This window comes from Belonocnema kinseyi, chromosome 1 (assembly GCF_010883055.1).
Source record: "Belonocnema kinseyi isolate 2016_QV_RU_SX_M_011 chromosome 1, B_treatae_v1, whole genome shotgun sequence".
Taxonomy (NCBI): Eukaryota; Metazoa; Arthropoda; class Insecta; order Hymenoptera; family Cynipidae; genus Belonocnema; species Belonocnema kinseyi.
Genome location: NC_046657.1, coordinates 163,106,852 through 163,114,904, shown reverse-complemented (window position 1 = coordinate 163,114,904; position 8,053 = coordinate 163,106,852).

Genomic DNA, 8,053 nt, shown 5'->3' with positions numbered 1-8,053 from the left:
TTGAGATCCCAATCATTGGCCCAATCAAGGAAAAATGAAGATCACCCTTCTTCTCAGTACCTGCATGGTTTTTCTTAATGTGAGCTCTAAGTTTGACGCAATATAATATTAATTTTATTTTAAAATATAAAATTTTATCAGAATTTGGAGAATATTTATATCATATTATTTGGCTACTATTTACATACATTAATGATTTCCACATTGTCCAAAAATAGAGACCGTTCATCAATTACATAACGCTAAATTTTCAATTTTTGATACCCTGTCTCTCTATTTGTAACGGTACCGTAACAATTGCATTTTACCCTCTCTATCTTTAGAAATAACGTAACGTATAGCATATATACTATTTGGGTTCTATTAAATTATTTTAAATGTGTGATAAAATTATTTAGAACGTTATTTACTTATTATTATTTTCTTTTCACGAATAATAGAAAAATTTGCTATTCATTCACAAATCCTATTTTCATTTATTTTACATACGTAAAAGAACTTTTTTATTTCAAAATTATTCATTCCATTTAGTAAAAAATCAAAAAGCCTTCCCTCTCTCTTCATAACGTTACCGTAACAAACCATTAATGCTCTGCCTGTCTAAAAAAGCGTTAGGTAATTGGTGCACGACCACTTAGTAGTATTTCTAGGCGGGTTCGCAAACACATTAGTAAATAAAATAGGTGCCAGCAATTTTTTATGAGTAGATAGTGATACCTAACCGCTGTAGAGTCACCATCAAAAAAATGTCCCTGTATATTCGTAAAACATTCCAATGGAAAATTAATAAAATTCAGAAAAATGTTTCCGGAAAGTTCCCGGAAGGTGAATATTCGCGTATCAGAGAACGATAGGTTTTCACGAAGCTTCTAAAAGAATCTCTTAAAAAACGAACTTTAATTTTTGGCATTCTATAATATTAATTAGAGTTGAAGTTTCACCTAGGCAATGTTATTTAAAAAGACGGATGCCAAACTGTTGAACGCAGAATGATGAATATTTTTTAAAAGGCACTCAAGGAAGAAATATTTTTAAAATACCGTAAATTAATCTACATACACGGATTTAGCGCATGAAGTGTCCCTTAAGCCACCTAGCTATACTATGCTGTTTTCCAACATTGAAAAGTCTCATCCACATATGTTTTTTAAGTGAGTTGTGTTGCTAGAAGTATTCCTTATAACCTTCTGAATCATCCTATACAGGGAGTCCCAGACTCAAGTGTCCGGACTTAGATGGCTGTATCAAAATAACAAAAATAAGTCGGAAATTCCTTTTTCAAAAATGAGTTGAATTTTTGGTTTTAGAGTTAACAAAATTTAAGCTAAACCAATCAGGATCGCGGTAAAAGCAGTCGTTGTGCATGAGCGGGAGTTCAACGTAGTGTAGTGAGTTTAGTCAATCACTACGCATGTGCAACAGTTGCCTTTGTTTACCACTTCAGCAACGAACAACAAGGTTAATGTGAAAAAACGAATAGCAAGTTTTCCTAATTAACTTTTTAACAAATTAAGTATTTTTTAAATACGCTCAGGGTTATGAAACTTTTCGTAGTAGGGGTCGGTAGGTTCCTCAATTTCATTCAACTTTTAGTTAACAAGAAATCCACGAGGGCGCACTCATCAGAGTCTGAGTTGCGCCAGTCACTTACGCTGAGTGCCGTACCAATGCTCCTGAATATAACACTTCAATGGCGCTCTCTTTAATAACGCCATGGGTACGCCATTCAGGGTAAATTACGGGGGTAACTTAAACTCTGATAGGCGCGCCCTCGTGGATCTACTCTTAACTAAAAGTTGAATGAAATTGATGAACCTACCGACTCTTGGTATGAAAAGTTTCATAACCCTAAGCGTATTTAAAAAATACTTCATTTGTTAAAAATTTAATTATTAACTGCTAAGGAAATAGTATAAAATGAGAAATAAATAATTGTGCGAAGTTTAAATTGGGAAAACTTGCTATTCGTTTTTTTCACATTAACCTCGTTGTTTGTTGTTGGAGTGGCAAACAAAGGCAACTGTTGCTCATGCGTAGTGATTCACTCGACTCTCGCGCCCCTCTCTCGGATCTCCTCTGAAGCTCTACCGCCCCGTCCCTCATATCCCAATAAGTTTCTTAAAAACATGCCTGAGTGCCGTACCCATGAATAACACTCCGCTCTCTCAGAAAAAAGTTTAGTGGATGCAACCAAAATTTTTTTGAATCAACCAAATAAATTCATTGCTATATGATCCATCAAATATTTGTTTCATCGAACCAAATTCTTTGGTTAATAAAGTTTGATTGATTATACTCGATATTACGGTTGATCCAACCAAAGTATTTGGTAAATTTAAACAAATATTTTAGTCGATCCAATGAAATTTTTAAATTGTTTGAAAGAAAAAGTTTTTTTCTCTCAGATAATTTTTTATTTATCTTTAATAAAAAAGTAGAGCTTTTCCGCATCGTCGTGTAAGTTATTTAATCCTCTAACCTATTTGATAAAAGTAAACCTATTCAACGCTCTTACCAAAAGATGTATAACTAATCAAAACCTACAGCTTCAGAACCATGAGCGTTTGCAAATGGAAATTGTTTGAGTTTTTTTAGAAATATGGCCCGTTTTCCATCGGCTGGAATAAGACTTTCTGTTAAAGAATTGTTCGTCGGTCCCAGGACCAGTAATGCCTCTGTGTCTACTTCTTTTCCTAAAAATATTAGTTTTTAATTTTCTTTCAGAAAAGCTCAACAATTCGTATGAAGAATTTATGAAGAAGGCCTTTTAGTCCGAAATTTAGAAATTGGAAATATAGAAAAGTTAGAATTTTGAAGTTAGATCCCGGCGCCGGTGTGAACCTGTGAACTAAATGTTTTACTTACGTTAAAAATGTTCCGCATATTACTGGAGACCCCAAATGATCAATAGTGAACTTTAGAAATGTTTCATTTATTCAGTGTGCTCATTTTCTTCGAAATATAGGCAAACACACACAACTTGCACGCTTATTTATTTTTAGGAAGGTGTCTTTCTTCTGTAAAAAATTGATCAATTCTGAAACCTTCCATTTTATGCGTATCACATATCTTGTTACTCCTTTTTCAGTATAAACTTGAAGAAATTAAAAACAAAGGTTTTCATCAAGAACGTCAAATCGATTGTCAAGCATGGCAGCATTTGATGTGGAAAATCTAAAAGGAAAACTTCATTAGCACTATCCACCATGTCCTTCCCATACACGTCCCTCTCCTTGCATTGAAAAAATATCAACGAGCAGTGTAAACTAATCACGAAAGTGTATTTTAATTTAAAATACCAAAAACATAACACTGATTGACACTCGCTTCTCGCTCCTTAATTCTCGCGATTCGGATTACTTCATATGTATTTGGTTCGCATCGCGTCCACAAAAGTAACCAATCCTGTTGTGGACGCTACTCATGTGTAGTGCGAAAGAACACCAGAATTGGGAGCTCTGCTATCTAGCCCAGCTCGCGCTATATCCACTAGTAAATACAAGCTAGAACCAGGCTGGGGGCCCCCGGCCTGGCCCAAGCGTGGACCCGGGGAGTAACTTAGCGATTTCTACACGGGGTGGGATGTATACGTATAATATAAGTTGGTTTACCTCGAAATTGACAGCATACAAAGTTTTGACAAAAGGTTAGGAGAAGTACAATGGCGTTTTGAATTGGCCTGAGTTCAAACTTTTGGGAGAATTTCGCGCGCGTGCATTACCTCACGTACTTCATCTTAAGAATTTATATTTTTTCTTTTATGTGCGGTAACAGGAAAGATGCATTCCTAAGGGTATTATTGCACACGGAAATCGTTATATGTGTTTGAAGAAAAATGTTAATAAGCTTCTAATGTAATTCTTCCAAATAAAAACATTATTTTCTGAAAGTTAATCTATTTTATTTGAGTATATTATAGACTTGGCCAAAGCAACCTTGTAGTGAAAACGACTAGCTTTAATCGGTCGAAGGTAAGCCCTTTTCCTTTGCTAGTTGTCCTATTTATAGAAATTTTAAAAAGTATCATAAAATTTTTTTCAGTTTTCGTTAAAAATATTTTTTTGAAATCATACAAATAATTCAAATTGTCCAGAATCCTAAGAACGTTTCTCCAACTTAAAACATTTCAAAATTATTGAAAAGCTTTCAAATTTTATTTGAAAACCTTTGAAAATGCCTTTTAACTATAAAGGAAGGTAATAAAGTATAATTTAAGTTATCAAAAAAATGTTCTTAAATAGTTTCTTCGTTTTTTGTATGCTTGAATTTATTCTTGGCAGTCTTTTATATGTTTTTATCTATTTTTCACAATGCTACCGATTTGGAACAGCGAAGACATTAAATTACATCATCGAAATAATTATTTTTATTTAAAAAAACTTATATTTATACATTTTGAACTATGCGTACTTGGTTTTTTTCTAAATTCATAAATTTTATGAACTTTCAAATAATTAAATTAAATATCAATATTCATGTTTGGTGAATCTTGAGTGAAACCCTGATTTTACTATTATACTCATTTTTTTATAGCGAGTGAAGTTGCCAATATACCTATATTGTCTACGTGACCGTGTACTGAATTATAAACTTCGGTAATAAATAAACAATTAAAATAAAAAAGGGATATTCAGAGTAAGTTTTGAAATGGGACTGATTGCATTTTTTGACAGTTAATCGGGGCATTTTTGAATTTTGAATTTCAGAAAGGTAAATTGTTAACCAAAAATGGAATAGTTAAACTTGCAATTAAAAAAATTTAATTTTTAGCAATAAAAAAACGTAATTTCTACCAAATAAGTGATTTTTTCAATAGATTATTTTACTTTCATGATAAAATGACAAATTTTCTATAGAAAAAAGTTGACTTTTTGAAACAAAAATATGAAATTTTGATAAAAAAGTTAATTTTATACCAAGAAAGACAAATGTAGACCAAAATACAACAAAAAAACTAATGTTAATAACAACAACAAAATTAATGTTAATAATAACAACATAACTAATGTTAAGCAACATAGTCTTATTTAAACAAACTTTTAATTTTTACATAAAAAAGACCTATTTTTAACCGAAAATGGAATGTGTAAATTTTTAATTATCAAAGTAATTTTTAAAAAATGGAAAAAACAATTTAGATTCCAACCTAAGAGATAAACTTTTAACTAAAATTTTGAATCGTTATTTAAAAAATGCATTTTAAAGAAATTAGTCCAAATTTAAAACCAAGCTGTTGAATTTTCAACCAAAAGATGAATTTTTATACAAAATAATTAATTCATTAACAAAAAAGAGAAATTTCATATAAAATTTAAGAATTTTCAGTCAAAAAATTTAATTTATAATTCAAAAGATTAATCTACTGACAAAAAATACGAATTTTTAATCAATTTTAAAAGTTCTTAGCCACAAAAATTAATTATTAGGAAAGAGTTCAACTTTTAAACTTCTTTTTTTTCATTTTTAACCAAAAAATGAATTTTTAAACTAATAGATTAAATTACTACCAAATAAGACAAATTTTCAACAAAATTCAATAAAATGTTGATCCCAAAAGTTGAATTTTCGACTAATATATAGGAGTAATTTTAGATGTTATTGCTTTTGTCTATTGGTCTTAATTAATATTATTAAACTATTGAATATTCCTAAATTTGGGAAAAAATTCTCTCTGGCTCAGCTGAGTTATAAGCCCAGGTTCATCAGCTCGCCGATCTGATGCTCTACCAACTGAGCTTCTGAGAGACAAGAACAGGTTATCGATATGTTTTGGTGTTCCAAGACCTATTTACTAAATGGGTGGAGTGTCTCCCTATTCGCTCGGCCAATGGTGCAACGGTGAGAAGGGCTTTCGAAGACCTAATCGTGTCTCGTTGGGGATCACCGGAAGTAATCCATACAGATAATGGCACAGAATTCACCAATAAAATATTCAGGCAAATGTGTAAGCAAATCGGGATTGTTCACACCACCAACCCGGTGTACGATGCCCAAGCAAACCTTACCGAGCGCGTGAACCGCATCCTAAAGACAATGATCATCTCCTTTCTGAGGGAAAATCATAGGGATTGGGATTTATTGCTACCCGAGTTTAGGTTTGCTTATAATACGGTCGTCCATGGCACACTCAAAGTCTCCCTAGTTTTCTTAAATTTCGGCTGCAATCCCTTACCCTACCGTTCACTGCGTAAAGAATTGGAATCGGGCACACAACATACAGAGCCTCATCCAGAGAAGTGGTCTCAGAGGATCACTAGGTTAGACCACCTACGAGATTTGATCTGTGGAAATCTCGATAGGGCTAATGAGATCCAAGCCAATTATTATAAAGCAAAGAGACGCGATAGGAATTTCAAGGTGGGTGATTCAGTTATTAGGCCCAACCGACAGTTATCCAAAAAGGTCGACCACGTTGCGTGTAAATTGTTTCCAAAATTTGAGGGCCCTTTCACGATCAAGCGCCTACTATCTCCGGTCGTACTCACACTCATAGACACAAGGGGTAGATTTATCGGTAAAGAGCGCATAAAGAACCTGAAACCTTTCATTGTGCCCGAGGATGACCTGTAACTCGGATTCTAAAACATTACCTCCCCTCATTCCAGGATAGGATTGTATATTGGGATCCGGTCGTGAAGGAGGTCCCGGATAATTGCCGCCTCGGGTATGCTCACAAGCCCCCAGGATACTGGGTCCGGAAAAACCGGGAATTCAAGGCCTCCCTCACGAATCAAGTGGGTGCGAAGCCTGCGTCGCTCCCGGAGTGTCCGGAATCCCTTCCCTGTCCGCCGGAACCCCGCCCATCGACCAGCAGGGTTACCGACTCTGAAACCCTCCTAGATTCCCCGGGGACTTAAGGGGAGAATTTCCTAAAAGTGGGCGAGGAGCGTTCTTCATTGTCGGACGAGCGACCGATGAAGAGAGAGTCCTCAATCCTTCCCGCGGTGGAGGCCCAGGGGGCACAAGCGTCAGGTGGACTCGCGGAGTTGTCCCCACCTGGCTCTCTCGCGGATCACTTCAAGCGCGTCCAGGTGATAGCTCAGCCCTTCGTAGTCCGTCGTCAATTCGATCAAAGCCATGAGTTCCGGCTCATCGCATAAGCGACAGCAATGCCCTGAGGTCAAATCAGGCATCGTGCTTTGCTACGACTGTGGCCAGAGGGCCTTTACAATGGCGAAGTGCCCGAACTGTAGTCGCTTCTGGCGTACTGACCTGGCAATGGTCAGAGGATCCGAGCTGGACGCTGGACGGGACTTCTTATTGGGTCCGCGAGAGATCGAGGAGGAGATGCACAGGATCCACTTGGATCAAATACGTAATGAGAGGGTGTAGTCGGGGAGGGGTAACCCACCACACTTTGTAATTTTGTATATTTTTCCTAATTTCGTATTTCTTTTGTTCAAAATCTTCTTTTTGTTGAACTTTAGGTAAAGAACACCCTTGCCGAATAAAAGCTAAAAATTTTTGATTTAAGTTGCCAGCCGAGCGGAGATAGATAGGAAGAACCTAACTAGGGCGTTACTTTGAGTAACCCTTTGTTCTAAACTTTTTGTGGTGTTGGGAATGGTTAGCTAAATCGCCTAGACAGCTCCCCTATCTCGAGGAAGTTTTTTTGCTTTTTTTGTTGTCATTTTTTTGTAATGTTTAGCGCTATAAGTACAGCTAGATCTCTGCCGAGCCGTGTTATTTCGGTTCTTTCCGTCTCCCGTCTCATATCGCATTTTTTTATGTTTACGATTCCCAACCTTCGTTGTGTTGCCCTAATAGTACCTCAGTACGATTATTCGAGAAACCGCTGGAAAATATAACTTGAGATTGAGAAGATCGTGCCGTCATCAAACCGCAGGGAATTTTCTCTAAGGCATCAGAAGAAGAGGCTTAACTAGTTGGGTTTCGCGTGGGGAATCGAATAGATGAGTCGTACAGAGTAGAATTTACATTTTTTTTGCGTATTTAATTTCTGTCACTATCCTTGGTCCCAGGCTCCACAGTCCCCCAACACCCCCTTAGCCGAAAACCCTTGTGATTAATTTCTGCGGTTAAATACCGGAAT